Raw genomic sequence first — 17,255 nt, forward strand, 5'->3', positions numbered from 1 at the left:
TAGTTTGAGAAAATAATTGTTAACAGTATCTTACGAGCTAAGTCCTATCTGTTAGATAATATAGCCATGTAAAGTGTTACCAACCACACCAAGGTGAGGCTACATGGTGTTGAAGCCTATGTCAGTGAGTTAATGGGCTACAGTGGAAGTGAGAAGTCTTCCACGTTCTGATGTTGAAACGGTACAGTGCCTAACTTTGGCACTCCTAGTTGTGCTGCTGAAGCACTGCCAAAGATGGCTCTGCAGACACAGACAGACAGACAGACAGACAGACAGACAGACAGACAGACAGACAGACAGACAGACAGACAGACAGACAGACAGACAGACAGACAGACAGACAGACAGACAGACAGACAGACAGACAGACAGACAGACAGACAGACAGACAGACAGACAGACAGACAGACAGACAGACAGACAGACTTTATTATGCCGATTCTCCTGGTGCTGAGACAGAAGCAAAAAGATGTGAATGATTCAGCTGTTCACGGCTTTGACTGAGTGACTCCTCCAAATACATACACCCACTTGGTTTAGCACCTTAGAAATTAGATGGCACCTTATGATAATGTATGCATCTAAACTGAAATAAAGTCATACTAGTGTATTATGAAATATACTATATATGAAAGAGGTGAAAGGTAGAGGCAATAGGTCGGTTTCACTGCATAGTAATTAACAATGAATTAACGCACACTAACTGTCTGAGTCAATAGTGTTAGAGCCAGGCCTGAATCAGAATGCACAAACGTGTGTTCATTCATTGTTCATCAAACATTATAGCATTTGTTAAACATTTAATGCAAACACCTAACACTTGTATATCATTAGCCTTTGAGGCTCAACATTAAATACTTATTTAATATGCAAATGGGTTTTGGCTCAGATTAGCAGATTGGTTCCCTTTGTAATGGGTGTGCTTTGCTTCCTTGATTTATCAACAAAAAATAAATTATATTTATATGTGGAGAAAATTAGCCACTGGCTCCATTCTAGTCTGTACAATAGTACATTATAATTGGTCCCCAGGGGCATATGGGTTTTACTGTGCCAGGATGGGGATGTTCAAAGAGTATCATACTAAATGAAGATAGTTTTCTCATAGGGCCTGATTTTAACTTGAAATGTTGATACTTAACTTTAAAACTTTAACTTTTCTCAGCTCTTGAGGAACTGACGTTGTGATGTTAGAAGAGCATATTTGGGAATATTCCAGGTAAAAAAAGGAAAACAGGCACAGATTCAATATTCCTCAAAACCCATGATGAACCCTTTCAACATTCTTAGGTTGACATGCACCGCAGTAGAATGTCTAACCAGAAGTGGTTTGTTAGTTTGTCTACCTGCTGACCCTGAAAAGGGTAACAATATTTGGCATTGGAAGTTCAGGGAACTCCGTTCCTTGAATATTTTTTCTGAGGAGGTTAGAGTTGGTTATGTTGTGATGCAGTAGCTAATGTGAAAGCAGAGCACTGGAATATCTTTTCCATTAGCTTGTCAATCACTTTTCTTAGCAATGACCTCCAGAAAAACAGCTTTAAAAAAACTAGGAAGCAGGCAGCATTCACAATGTTCTTTTTTGTGTAGTCAAGAAGCTTGTTTTGTCAATCCAAAGTTTTCCCAACTACATGTTTGCTAACATCCCAAGGTACAGAGTTCAGTCAACTCTCCATTCACAGATTTGATGTGTTGCCAATAGTAGTTCATCTGTATTTTCGCACCTCCATAAAATGTCACGGTTGAGTCTGCAAATTTTCACTGCTTTGTTCAGAATTGACAAAGCAAGTCTGTCTCGGAATCTCTATTGTGCTGAAGAAGGTTGAGACATTGCAATTGTATTGAGGACAATGCTCATATTTTTCAGCAGTGCAGTTGGAGATTTTTAGATGACCCTGTCAAGAATAAGATGTTTTTTTTAAATGAAAACATAAATTAGAACTTTTCTTTTTATAAATTTTCCTTCCAAAGAACACATAAAGGATTGACCTCACAGCCCTAAGTGATGCCTGCACTCTATGAACTGACCTCAACAAAGACTCTTTCAAATCTTTTTTGATTTGTTTTATTTTACCTTTATTTAACTAGGCAATCTAAGGCTCATTTGAATTCAGTCCAACCTGAATTGCCATATTTATCCTGTACAGATGTAGGATCTTAATTTGAGCCAGTTTGCTACAGCAGGAAAATAATCCTGCAGCAACAGGAACTGTTAATTATTATGTGCATTATATTTAATGGACTTTTTTGTAGGTTGATAAATCAAGTCAAATCAAATCAAGAAACATTACTGTGCAGCCGTATTCATTGATCTGGCCAAGGCTTTCGACTCTGTCAATCACCACATCCTCATCGGCAGACTCGACAGCCTTGGTTTCTCAAATGATTGCCTCGCCTGGTTCACCAACTACTTCTCTGATAGAGTTCAGTGTGTCAAATCGGAGGGTCTGCTGTCCGGACCTCTGGCAGTCTCTATGGGGGTGCCACAGGGTTCAATTCTTGGACCGACTCTCTTCTCTGTATACATCAATGAGGTCGCTCTTGCTGCTGGTGAGTCTCTGATCCACCTCTACGCAGACGACACCATTCTGTATACTTCCGGCCCTTCTTTGGACACTGTGTTAACAACCCTCCAGGCAAGCTTCAATGCCATACAACTCTCCTTCCGTGGCCTCCAATTGCTCTTAAATACAAGTAAAACTAAATGCATGCTCTTCAACCGATCGCTACCTGCACCTAACCGCCTGTCCAACATCACTACTCTGGACGGCTCTGACTTAGAATACGTGGACAACTACAAATACTTAGGTGTCTGGTTAGACTGTAAACTCTCCTTCCAGACCCATATCAAACATCTCCAATCCAAAGTTAAATCTAGAATTGGCTTCCTATTTCGCAACAAAGCATCCTTCACTCATGCTGCCAAACATACCCTTGTAAAACTGACCATCCTACCAATCCTCGACTTTGGCGATGTCATTTACAAAATAGCCTCCAATACCCTACTCAACAAATTGGATGCAGTCTATCACAGTGCAATCCGTTTTGTCACCAAAGCCCCATATACTACCCACCATTGCGACCTGTACGCTCTCGTTGGCTGGCCCTCGCTTCATACTCGTCGCCAAACCCACTGGCTCCATGTCATCTACAAGACCCTGCTAGGTAAAGTCCCCCTTATCTCAGCTCGCTGGTCACCATAGCATCTCCCACCTGTAGCACACGCTCCAGCAGGTATATCTCTCTAGTCACCCCCAAAACCAATTCTTTCTTTGGCCGCCTCTCCTTCCAGTTCTCTGCTGCCAATGACTGGAACGAACTACAAAAATCTCTGAAACTGGAAACACTTATCTCCCTCACTAGCTTTAAGCACCAACTGTCAGAGCAGCTCACAGATTACTGCACCTGTACATAGCCCACCTATAATTTAGCCCAAACAACTACCTCTTTCCCAACTGTATTTAATTTTAATTTAATTATTTATTTTGCTCCTTTGCACCCCATTATTTTTATTTCTACTTTGCACATTCTTCCATTGCAAAACTACCATTCCAGTGTTTTACTTGCTATATTGTATTTACTTTGCCACCATGGCCTTTTTTGCCTTTACCTCCCTTCTCACCTCATTTGCTCACATTGTATATAGACTTGTTTATACTGTATTATTGACTGTATGTTTGTTTTACTCCATGTGTAACTCTGTGTCGTTGTATCTGTCAAACTGCTTTGCTTTATCTTGGCCAGGTCGCAATTGTAAATGAGAACTTGTTCTCAACTTGCCTACCTGGTTAAATAAAGGTAAAATAAATAAATAAATAAAAAGTCTGAAATTTCAAAGTGGAAATTACAAACTCCAGAAACCATTTTTAATCACTGGGTGGTAAAATTAAGATTCTACATCTGTAGCTCTTTTTCACAAAACCAACATGCTTAAAAAGCTTTTGCTACTACCCAAGTAGACTCTGCTACTAATAGGTACACTCTGCTACTACCAAGTAGACTCTGCTACTAATAAGTACACTCTGCTACTACCAAGTAGCCTATGCTACTACCAAGTAGCCTATGCTACTACCAAGTCGACTCTGCTACTACTAAGTACACTCTGCTACTACCAAGTCGACTCAGCTACTACTAAGTAGACTCTGCTACAAAGTAGATGCTTCCAGTCTTCTTCAGGAGTGTGTGAGCAGGCCACATACTCCACAAACATATTGCAATGGAGGGTGAGATTGAATTTGGCCCCTTGCCTAATATGTTATGAGCTTTTTCCAGCAATTCACAAGAGTCATCATTGCAATTAAATGTGTGTAATTACATCTGTAAATCCACAGTGTGCATACAAGTGAGTTCCAGTATGACTAATGAAATCAATATTCCATGTAATCAGCCAGGGGACAGATACACACAACTGATCCCCAGTTTCTAAATCAGTCAATCAGTCAAAACATCAGTCAGGCAGTTATTCAGTCAGTTACTAAGTCAGTCATTCAGTTACTAAGTCAGTCAATCAGTCAGTTACTAAGTCAGTCAATATGTCAATCAGTCAATACATCAGTCAATCAGTCAATACCTGAGTCAGTCATTCAGTCAGTTACTAAATCAGTCAATCCGTCAGTCAGTCAGTTACTAAGTCAGTCAATACGTCAATCAGTCAATACCTCAGTCAGTCAATCAGTCAGTTACTAAGTCAGTCAATCCGTCAGTCAGTTACTAAGTCAGGCATTCAGTCAGTTACTAAGTCAGTCATTCAGTCAGTCAGTCAGTTACTAAGTTAGTCAATCAGTCAATACGTTAGTCAATCAGTCAGTTACGAAGTCAGTCAATCAGTCAATACCTTAGTCAGTCAATCAGTCAGTTACTAATTCAGTCAATACGTTAGTCAGGCAGTCATTCAGTCAGTCACTAAGTCAGTCATTCAGGTAGTCAGTCAGTAAATCAGCCAGGCAGTCAGTCAGTCACTAAGCTAGTCAGCCATTCAGTTAGTCAGTCAGTCAATCAGTCACTAAGTCAGCCAGTCAATCAGTTCGAGGCTGCTAGTTAGTGACCTGGCTATGTATAATTTGTCATTCCAGAACAGACACAGAGAGCGAGGGAACCATAAAGCATGTAGCCCCTTCACTCCAGCAGAGCTCATTTCAGTGTTGTGCCGAACGATGTGGGCATCGGCCACAAATCCTTTTTATTCCCCCATAAATCCACCTGGCTGTGCTCATCCTGCCTGGACTGAGGTGTGGGCATGTCACAGCTCCCTCAGCCACATCGCGTCAGGACTGAGGTGTGGGCATGTCACAGCTCCCCCAGCTACATCCTGGCAGGACCGAGGTGTGGGCATGTCACAGCTCCCCAGCCACATCCTGTCAGGACCAAGGTGTGGGCATGTCACAGCTCCCCAGCCAACAGCAGGACTATGTGGGAGGTAATGGCCGACTGTTAGAGCACTTCCACATTTTAAACATAATCAAAATTCTGTTTAGTTTGTGTGCAATGCCATAAAGGACCTCTAATGTGGTTCTGAACTAAAAGGCAGAACCATTGAATGACTCCAGACAGGGCAACAGCATGGGACGGTTCCAATACAGATCTGTCATTCATCTAGCCATTAGTGACGGGTTATAGATTTTACAGTCCCCCTGCTGATACTTTGTAATACCTTTTAGATGCGTTCAATGATATAGACGGGCCCACTTCTTTGTGTGAAAGAAACCCGCTCCATTTTTCCCTCTGTGCGCTGTGGCAGGTTGGTTGTGCTCTCAGACGTTTGGCTGGTTCAGGTGTTAAATGGAAGGCGGTGGGGGCGGTGGGTGAGGGGGCAAGGTGAGGTGGGTGAGGGTGAGGTGGGGCGGGCCGGGGCAAGTGAGGGGATGTGACAGGGCTCCTCGGCTCAGTCCATTTAGCGGGTTGATGTCGATTAGCATGGAGCACGGGCCCTTCCCTCTCCTCAGCGTTCTGTGCTGTGCTACAAGACATCCCTGATACTGGAAACAAACAGCTCTGCTCTGCTCTGCTCATCCTGCCTGAGATACAACCAACAGCAGCAGCAGATGAGACTCTAGTCTGTGTCAACAGTATGTGAGCTCTGCCCCTGCTTGGTGGAGGTAAGTCCATTTTGAAGAGGAAATGGCATTGAAGCATGTCTTTACTCTCTATTCAAGTTAAGTAGGTGTCAGACATTTTAGGCTTTTCCCATTCGCATTCAGAAAGAAAGACAGTTCTCCTAATCATAATCTTTATTCAAAACCATCCAATTTCAGTTCATGATTAGAGGGGACTGATGGGAAATGGAGTCTCTCCTTCAGGCAGTAAAGTAACACCCTTCTCTCACCTCTCCTCTTCACCCCTCCATCAGTCTCAACTGATACAGGTCCCCACACTTAATCTGTAGACCTCAAGTGCCGAAAATGTGGAATGTTTGGAGATTTAATGCCTTGCCTTGTTCTTTTGTAGCTAGTAGACATATAAATCTCCCTAAACAGTGGATTCCCGTGGGTGAAATGTATTTCTGTGAGAGTGGACAGCACATTGCAGCCAGATTTATCTATGTGCTTGTGTCTACTCCCTATGATTGAGGTTTATAACTTCCTGATATTACCTCTTAAATCAGAGTGTATTTTACAGTTCCCTGGACTGTTTCTGTTGAAATTGTGGGGTATGTCAAGTATATGATTTTTATGTAACAGTCTCAGAACATTTTACACAAATACTTTTTGGAGATGAAAAGCTCTAGTCTCCCAGAATAAGTGGTATTTGGAAATATGATACAGTGTCATAGAGTTCTCCAGATTTCATTCTATCTGAAAGCACAGAGAACAAATGTTGTAGATATCCTGTTGTGAATGTCCAACACCACATACAGACAATGACTAATCACTTATGAATGACATACTGTAGATACAGATGACGATTGAGGCCTCATTCACGGCAGTACATTATCAGTTTGAATGGCCATGGGGTCTTCATTATGTAATACATACATATACTGTACATTATTTGGTAGTTTGAATAACATCATCCAGAAGTGCCCTTCAACTGTATGCAGGAAAAGTAATGAAACCGAAATGAAGTGGGCTATTCTGTTCTACAGCCCATACAGCCACAGTAGGAAGGGAAGAGAAGGTGTGACTGAGTGGGAGGAGGTTAATCATACATTTCAATGTTGATTTGAACTGAAAACACTGTTTTCACTTCACTGCTTCATGTTGTACAATGCATCATTGTCCTTCATTGTTGAACAACACACCCTGTAACAGAATAGCTCTAATAGAATTTCATTGAGTCGCAGCTACCTCCCTGAATGGGTCAGTCGTTGACCACGGACGTCTATGGTAGCTTCTATGTATAAGTTGCCAAATGTAGTCTTGCTACATCCCTGTATTTCTGGTAGCATATGTTACCTGATTTCTTAAAGTATTTGTAACTGATATTTACTATGCTACTTCCAGTCTCCTGCTCTGTGATTTAATCAGAAGTGAGTCACTGCTCAAATACAGTTGAAGTCGGAAGTTTACATACACCTCAACCAAATACATTTAAACTCAGTTTTTCACAATTCCTGACATTTAATCCTAGTAAAGATTCCCTGTCTTAGGTCAGTTAGGATCACCACTTTATTTTAAGAATGTGAAATGTCAGAATAATAGTAGAGAGAATAGTTTGTTTCAGCTTTTATTTCTTTCATCAGAAGTTTACATACACTCAATTAGTATTTGGTAGCATTGCCTTTAGATTGTTTAACTTGGGTCAAACATTTCAGGTAGCCTTCCACAAGCTTCCCACAATAAGTTGGGTGAATTTTGGCCCATTCCTCCTGACAGAGCTGGTGTAACTGAGTCAGGTTTGTAGGCCCCCTTGCTCGCACATGCTTTTTCAGTTCTGCCCACAGATTTTCTATAGGATTGAGGTGAGGGCTTTGTGATGGCCACTCCAATACCTTGACTTTGTTTTCCTTAAACCATTTTGCCACAACTTTGGAAGTATGCTTGGAGTCATTGTCCATTTGGAAGACCCATTTGCGACCAAGCTTTAACTTCCTGAATGATGTCTTGAGAAGTTGCTTCAATATATCCAAATAATTTCCCTCCCTCATGATGCCATCTATGTTGTGAAGTGCACCAGTCCCTCCTGCAGCAAAGCAAGCCCATAACATGATGCTGCCACGCCCGTGCTTCACGGTTGGGATGGTGTTCTTCGGCTTGCAAGCATCCCCCTTTTTCCTACAAACATAACGATGGTCATTATGGCCAAACTGTTCTATTTTTGTTTCATCAGACCAGAGGACATTTCTCCAAAAAGTACGATCTTTGTCCCCATTGTGCAGTTGCAAACCGTAGTCTGGCTTATTTAATGGCGGTTTTGGAGCAGTGGCATTTTCCTTGCTGAACGGCCTTTCAGGTTATTTCGATATAGGACTCGTTTTACTGTGGATATAGATACTTTTGTACCTGTTTCCTCCAGCATCTTCGCAAGGTTCTTTGCTGTTGTTCTGGGATTGATTTGCACTTTTAACACCAAAGTACATTCATATCTAGGAGACAGAATGCGTCTCCTTTCTGAGCGGTATGACGGCTGCGTGGTCCCATGTTGTTTATACTTGCGTACTATTGTTTGTACAGATTAATATGGTACCTTTAGGCATTTGGAAATTACTCCCAAGGATTAAATTACAATTATTTAACTGAGGTCTTGGCTGATTTATTTAGATTTTCCCATGATGTCAAGCAAAGAGCCACTGAGTTTGAAGGTAGGCCTTGAAATACATCCACAGGTACACCTCCAATTGACTCAAATGATGTCAATCAGAAGCTTCTAAAGCCATGACATAATGTTCTGGAATTTTCCAAGCTGTTTAAAGGCACAGTCAACTGAGTGTATGTAAACTTCTGACCAACTGGAATTGTGATACAGTGAATTATAAGTGAAATAATCTGTCTGGAAACAATTGTTGGAAAATGACTTGTGTCATGCACAAAGTAGATGGCCTAACCGACTTGCCAAAACTATAGTTTGTTATAACTTCTTAGGGCTGCAATCCCGTTAATGGGATGATATGACAACAGCCAGTGACAGTGCAGGGCACCAAATTCAAAACAACAGAAATCTCATAATTAATATTCCTCAAACATACCTGTATTTTATACCGTTTTAAAGGTAATCTTGTTGTTAATCCCACCACAGTGTCCGATTTCAAATAGGCTTTACAGCGAAAGCACCACAAACGATTATGTTAGGTCACCACCAACTCACAGAAAAATTCAGCCATTTTTCTAGCCAAAGAGAGGAGTCACAAAAAGCACAAATAGAGATAAAATGAATCACTAACCTTTGATGATCTTCATCAGGTGACACTCATAAGACTTCATGTTACACAATACATGTATGTTTTGTTTGATACAGTTAATATTAAAAAAATCTCAGTATACTGTCATGACTGTCTTGATCAGGTCAGGTTACAGGATCCCACAACCCTACAGATTATCTCTAAACCCAACAGCGGTGGAGAGATCTAGGGGTCTGAAGACGTGGGGGCTTTTATGGCCCTCACGCCCCTGGTAAATCTCAGGCCACAGGCAAATTCCTTTGTCATGTCACTATGGAGAACCAGCCTCCGAACATTAAACATGAACTAAAGGGACTTTGGAACAATGGTTTTCGTCAGCCACAATGGTGGTCATGACAATAGATGGAATATGAAAATGTATGTCATTTTTGTTCTGTTATTAAAGGTTAATAGATGACGTTATTACGAAAACATTGTAATTTGAAGGGTGTTCCTAGTATATGTTTGATGTTTATACATTGTACGTTGTATGGAAAATATTCAAATCAAAGAGAACTTTTTGGGGAAGATGAGATGTTTAAGTTAGTTTTCTAAAATGGGATTTGAGAAAAACCTAGCCCTTGCCTCATTAACTTGGTACGCCCAGAGAATTGCCCTAAAGGCGGCTACGCCCACTTCTGACCCAAGGGCATAAAACCTGTGAGTATGGAATTTACAACAGGACTATGTGACCCCAGCTGCAGCAGGGTCTGAAAAAGTCAACCAACCCAGAACTCAACGCAAGTTTGAGGACAAAGAAATCCTTTTCTACCCAAGCTACGGATGAGTAGCTGTGTCTAAGCGGATGAATTCAAGTCGAACCACCTAGCCTCCATCTCCCATCGAATCATGGTATCTAAAGGGTTTCATTCCTATGCTGTGAGTTGTGAGCTACAGAGCTGTCTGTCCTCAGAAGACCCCTTCCAGAGAAAGGGGTGAGGGAACAGACTCCTAAGCCAAAAAGGACACTGACACCGGGGACGAGCAGGGAGGTGCGCAGGAGAAGTGCGTCATCGAACAGCGGAACGGTCCACACAGAGAATCCCCGGAGATCATCCCCACGTAATTACATCATTATATTCTGACCCATAAGAGCGGCAGTTTGAGGCAAGGCTAGGATTAGAATAGCATAGCTGACAAATTCACCCAAATGTATATTTCTCTTGTGTACTTCTTTTTCTCTATCTTTTGAAATTCCCATTGTGGGTAACACGCGCCATAGTGTGTTGGCCCGTTATACTAAGTTCTAATCAATAGTCTATAATGTGTTTTGTCTATGTGTATCTTTTATCATAATTTTAGCTTTTTAGTAAATAAATATTCAACTAGGATTGGTGTGGTATGAATTCATTGGTGGGACCCGGGTCTGTGCAGATTCCGTGCAGATATACGACATTCAGAACGAGATTGGTAGAGGCAACTGGTTAATTAGCGGCTGTTGTAAAATCAATATTCTGATATTCTTTGAGTTAATTTGGGAAATAGAAACTCAATAAAAACTAGTTTTTCCATGGTGCCCCAGGTTAATGAGTTAATAATTGCTTGATTCAGTTAATCACGTAATTAGGAACTTGTAATCATTCGATGAGCAACAGTCGTCACATTAACTAATACAACGTCATGACAATACATTGGCGTGTTACATTCACTAGTTCCAAAAACATCCGGTGATATTGCAGAGAGCCACATCATTTTACAGAAACACTCATTATAAATGTTGATAAATACAATTGTTAGACATGGAAATATAGATATACCTCTCCTTAATGCAACCGCTGTGTCAGATTTCAAAAAAACTTTACGGAAAAGCATACCATGCAATAATCTGAGACGGCGCTCAGAAAATAAACACAATTATCCGCCATGTTGGAGTCAATAGAAATCATCAGAATGCACTCCCAGGAATCCTAGTTCCACAATAAATGCTTGATTTAAAGTAACGTCCATTATTTATGTCCAAGTAGCTACTTTTGTTAGCGTGTTTAGTACACAAATCCAAATGCTCGTGCAGGTCCATCTGAACGTCGGACGAAAACTTCAAAGTTATATTACAGGTCGAAGAAACTTGTCAAACTAAGTATAGAATCAATCTTTAGGATGTTGTTATCATAAATCTTCAATTACGTTCAAACTGGAGAATTCCCTATGTCTGTAGAGAAGCCATGGGACGCTATCATGTGAAATGCGCGTGACCAGGACCTGGCTCTCTACCAGACCATTGACTCAAAGAGCTCCCATCCGGCTCCACAACACAAAAGCCTCATTCAAGTTTCAAAAGACGGTTGACATCTAGTGGAAGCCCTAGGAAGTGCAACTTTATTCATATCCCACTGTGTATTCAATAGGGGCTGGGTTGAAAATCGACCAACCTCAGATTTTCCACTTCCTGTTTGGATTTCTTCTCAGGTTTTTGCCTGCCATATGAGTTCTATTATACTCACAGGTATAATTCAAACAGTTTTAGAAACTTCAGAGTGTTTTCTATCCAATACTAATAATAATATGCATATATTAGCAACTGGGACTGAGGAGCAGGCCGTTGACTCTGGGCACCTCTGGGCACCTTTCATCCAGGCTACTCAATACTGCCCCTGCAACCATATTAACAAGACATTTGTGGAGTGGTTGAAATAGGAGTTTTAATGACTCCAACCTAAGTGTATGTAAATTTCCGACTTTAACTGTAGCTGTGATTGGCTCAAAGAAGGGGTCTGGGGATCATTGTTTTAAGAGGCTGTGTTTGGCTTGTTTCCAGACTCCAGAGCTGATGAGGGGGCGCCACAGAAGATAGACCACGCTGTCATCGGAGGTGTGGTTGCCGTGGTGATGTTCGCTATCCTCTGTGCACTCATCGTCCTGGGGCGCTACTTCGCCAGACACAAAGGTATAACGGCTCACCTGGGTTCCCTGGCTGTTACAATGCTTCCACTGGCTTGAGATGAACTGGTGTACACTATCATTGATCATTCGTAGACCTAGAAGTGGACTAGCTGTAGAGATTCATTACCATTCATTTGAGTCCAACAGGGGTGTTCATGAATTTGTTTATTCGTTGCAGGCACCTACTTCACACATGAAGCCAAAGGAGCAGACGACGCAGCAGATGCAGACACGGCCATCATTAATGCAGAGGGGGACACAACAACACGGAAGAGAAGAAGGAGTACTACATCTAATGATGAGAGGCCAGGGGTGCTGGGGGAGGGGGCGGGGCGTCCTGTAAGAGCACTATATCTAACTCTGAGTGGGCCAGAGGGTGTGGGGGGGGGGTAATGAGGGATGTCGAACTGGTGCAGCTGAGAAGGACAGATGAGAGGTGGGGAAAGGAGAAGAGAAGATGAGAAGAATGATGAGGACTCTAGAGGAGAGGAGGATTAGAGTGGATGAGTAGTTGGAGGCTTCATTGCTTTGTCGTGGATTTGTCCATCCAACCTCTCCTGGACTGCTGGGGCCCATTCTGTACAGTTCAATTATTTTACAGACAATTTTGTGCCTTGTTCTATTTCTTTCGTAATTGTTGTTTTCTTTTTTCCCCTCAAGCCTGTCGACTCCACCAGATCCTTTTTGCTGCAGTTAGCTTTCAGAGGAGATTGAATGATACAGCGCTTCTTCTCTAGTTGTCCTGCAGCTCTATTTTAGCTTGTGTACCAGGCTTTTAGAAGCACTCTCTCTGCTGTGTACTGTAGAAGCAACCAACAACACATATGAGTCATTTCCAGACTATCTAAAATCTATTGTGAACAGCTCTCATCAATATCAAACTATACTGTCCCTCTTAACTCATGCATAAATATGACCTCTCCTGCTCTATCAGACATACTGAAACATCCCTTTTATGTTTGTTCTGTGGCTAAAAGACTGACTGGAGTTGCTGCCATGGTCATACGCATTGTTGGTTTGTCTGTCAGATCTTGGTCGGGGCAACAGGCTGTTGTGTTGTTTCAACATCATGATATTATAGTGAATTCGGGGGGGCAGTCCCAACCAGGGGACTACCCCTGGTCCAGCAACTGTTAAGCCAACACCTTAACTGTTATACCAAGAGGTCCGATCCCCTTGATGAGCTCACTAGGTGTTGGGCTAATGTCGCTACAATATGGTTTACTCTGGGTCCTCATACTCATACCCTCAATGGTCAGTGAAGGACCAATGTAATAGTAATGCTTGTACGTGTTCAAATACAGTGCATATATTACCCAGTGTTTTCAGCAAAGAGTCAAATCCAGTTCAAATAATTATCTTCTACAGAGAAAACCAGTTTGATTTTGTTCTTGAATAATATACTGACTTTAATATATTGAATATATATTTAGTAACCTTACAAGGACCTTCAAACACGATTTTATTGTTGTCTTAGGCCTTTATCTAATCTGTTGACTCGGGTTGCTATTGAGAGGAATATATCTCAATATGAAAGGGAAGAAAATATGTTACTTATACTTTAGATTGAAGACGTTTTAATTGTAATGATGTTTAAAACATTTTAATTTTTCAAACAGTAGCCAGTACACAAGGAATTCTGTATGTATTTTTTTGACTACCATTGTATATCTTACAGATATTAAGATACACTTTGAATATAATTTTTGCATGACTTATTGTTTTGTTAAAATGTTTTGTTTTCAAATGAGAAAAAGTAACACACAACTAATGGTCATTGCTCAATGAGCATTCCTAATCGTGTCTGTGAATAATAAGTTATTGAAGATCCCCTATAAGTTTTGAATGGGGAATGACTAGCACGGTTTCCATTTCTGCCATGTTTCAGCTTTTGAAGTAAATGTACAGATTGCTGTGGAATCCCTGTAATGCATATTGAAGTTCCTGCTTTTGTCTTTCCATGGTGCATTAGTCAATGGATGTATTGGATATAACAGTGTGATAGACAAAACAACTCCAAATACATGAATTAAATGGACAGCCACTGCCTTAAAGCAATATAATTCAACTTTGCTTTGGAATATATCATAATAATGAAGAAAATAAGGGTGAAGGACTAAATGCAGTGCCTTCCTTTATTTAAAGGGTATAACAGTACGATGTCAACAGTGTCATACTATATCGTAGTATATGAATCTCTCTGTAACTTACACTAGTAGTGGTGGTCTTACTCTCTACTCACATGTAACTCATAAATCAGACAGTACTAAGAACTGGAATAACAAGTTGAAGTTATTTTCAGGTTGGATAAATAATTGGAATCATAACTGAATGATATGGCTGCTTCTATTTAAAAAACAGCTCCTTATAACAAACAAGCTAAGTAGTATTAATGATTTTATTTACGGACAATCTATTTCTGTCCAGTAAGAATCTACAAGGTAGGCAAAGTGTATTTAATTTATTTGCTAAATCAATTTTAGTTGTATTTATAAGGTTATGTGCTGCAATTGTGGCTAAGGCTCGCCACACTTTGGGAAAGGTAAAACAAGCAAAACGGCACTGGAAATCTGATGTTTATTTAATTGAATTGCTTGAGGGTGATGCAGAACATAACCGATACCAGTATAACAAATTAAAATTTGCAAATCAATATTAATCTCAAAGTGTATTGATTAGTTCTGAACTTGCTTTTGTTTTGTTAATCTTCAATGTTTTATTCTGGATACAATTGAAATGATCGCTGTAGGGATTCAAATTAAGTGTTGTTTTTGTTTTCAGTATACACTCAGTGGAAGGTTTATTATGTACACCATCCCATTCTTGAAAATGGTTTGCTCCTACAGACAGAGTCACATGACCATGGCTTGCTACAGTATATACAGTTGGCAGACATACATTGAGGCATTGTTACTGCTCAATTGAACGTTAGAGTGGGAAAAACAAGTGACCTAAGCAACTTTGAGTGTGGCATGATCGTCGGTGCCCGACGCCCTTCCAGTTTCTCAGAAACGGCCAGCTTCCTGTTTTTTTAAAAAGCACGACAGTGTCTAGGGTTTAAGGAGAATGGTGCGACAAACAAAAAACATCAAGTCAGCGGCAATCCTGTTGGCGAAAACCGCTTGTTGAAGGAGAATGGCAAGAATCGTACAAGGCCACAAACAGACAAGTAACGGCGCAGTACAACAGTGGTTTGCAGAACGGCATATCGGGATGCACAACACGTCGGTAATTGTCACGGATGGGCTATTGCAGTAGATGACCACACTGGGGTCCATTCCTATCAGCTTAAAAGAAGAAGCGGCTCCAATGGGCAAGCGATCACCAACACTGGACAATTGAGGAGTGGAAAAACATTGCCTGGTTTGACGAATCCCGGTTTCTGTTGCGTCATGCTGATGGCAGAGTCAGGATTAGGTGTAAGCAGCATGAGTCCACGGCCCCATCCTGCCTGGCGTCAACGGTACATGCTGGTGGCAGTGGTGTGATGGTGTGGAGAATGTTTTCCTGGCTCAAATTATGGCCCTTGATACCAATTGAACAATGTTTCCATGCCCTGAAGAATTCAGGCAAAGGGGGTTCGACACAGTACTAGATGTGTACCTATTAAACTGGCCACTGAGTGTTATTTGACATGTAGTCCATGTGTTTCCACTTTCTCAGGTTCATGTTGAATCTTGTTTTGCATCTCAGGTGAAATGCAAAGTGAAAGCCCCCCAAGAATACTAAACATTTCAGAAAGTTATCAAATCAAAAAATATATATATTTTTTCTCAGTTGTATATGTTTGTGTTCTTAATATATGGTGCACTGTTAAATGTTACATATTATTTTGTATAGACCTAGTTCACAAAGAAAGAACTAGATTTGTTAATCAGACAATATCACTTGTACAGTCAGTGTCCAGCAAAATACAAGGGTGGTTATTGATAAATCCTTATATCCACAGTAAAACGTATCATCTGTTTTTTCCCCAGACATAAAGAACAAGTAATCACACAAAAAAATGGAGACTAAAGGCTCTATTGAATCTGTATCGCTGATCGCGTTACAGATTGTGCGCTAGAAATGTTAAGGTCATTTCCATTTGAGCTGACATATACAGTGTTTACCGTGAATGCGGTCTTCTCTAACGCAGGAACATTGCCTTTAAATTTGAATCACGCTGTACAGCTGAACTTCCGCGATATGATTGTGTAGAGACTTAAATAGCATCTATTTACTTTCTAATGGTGTATTAGCATCCTGAATATGATGCATGTCAGTCACATTTTCAGATGTTTTCAAAAAACAGGTGGTATAATTGCAGTGGTTAAGTTTTCTGATTAACCCCCAACATTTCTTGGCTGTTTGGATGGAGAACATGTTTGATGCCTAGAACTTTTGGTTGTTCATTGCTCCAGTTAGTTGTTTTGAGGTCAAATCTTTAGTCTCTCTGTACCTGGGCAACATTTCTGTGTAGTAAAGAAAGGTTTCCTCATGTTCCCATACATATTTTGTATTGGTTCATAAAACATTTTTACAAAAAAAATTCTGAAGAGTACTTGTCTTAATAAAAAGATATCAATGTGAAATGGCCTGTATTGTCTTTTACCTGATATTCCTATTGTCAAGAACTTCTAATGCGGTTCATGCCATAAAGGTGGTTACCATCCAATCTGCTCTGTGACAGCAATCATTCTCTTGGTCCTGCACTGTTACCCCTGGTGTGGATATAGATTTTGTGTTTGTATTTGCTTCAAAACCCTCTATTCAACTCAGCCTCTAGATCCAGAGCTTTTGATATTTCTAAAATATTTTACTACCCATTTTGGCCTCAATTGAAACTGGGCAGTGTATTTCATCTCCATTAGATGTGATGTGGTGAGTGATGTACTGTATTTAGTGTTCCTAATTGAAGGGGTCTTTTTTTCATATAGTAGCTTAACTCCACACACGTTAAGATATCAGTAACAGCCTTTGGATGTTAACATTGATTTGACAAATTGATAAGCATTTTCAAGAACAGGACCTAATTTATTAGCATGAACCATTCTTTTCCCATTATTTGAAGTGATCCCAA

At 40.6% G+C, this 17,255-nt stretch overlaps 1 pseudogene; it reads left to right on the forward strand.

Annotated features, from left to right (window-relative positions):
• LOC112267127 overlaps positions 1 to 16,771 on the forward strand; it is a 182,212-nt pseudogene extending 165,441 nt beyond the window's left edge.
• Positions 16,772 to 17,255: the final 484 nt, after the last annotated feature.

Source organism: Oncorhynchus tshawytscha, linkage group LG14 (assembly GCF_018296145.1).
Source record: "Oncorhynchus tshawytscha isolate Ot180627B linkage group LG14, Otsh_v2.0, whole genome shotgun sequence".
Lineage (NCBI taxonomy): Eukaryota > Metazoa > Chordata > Actinopteri > Salmoniformes > Salmonidae > Oncorhynchus > Oncorhynchus tshawytscha.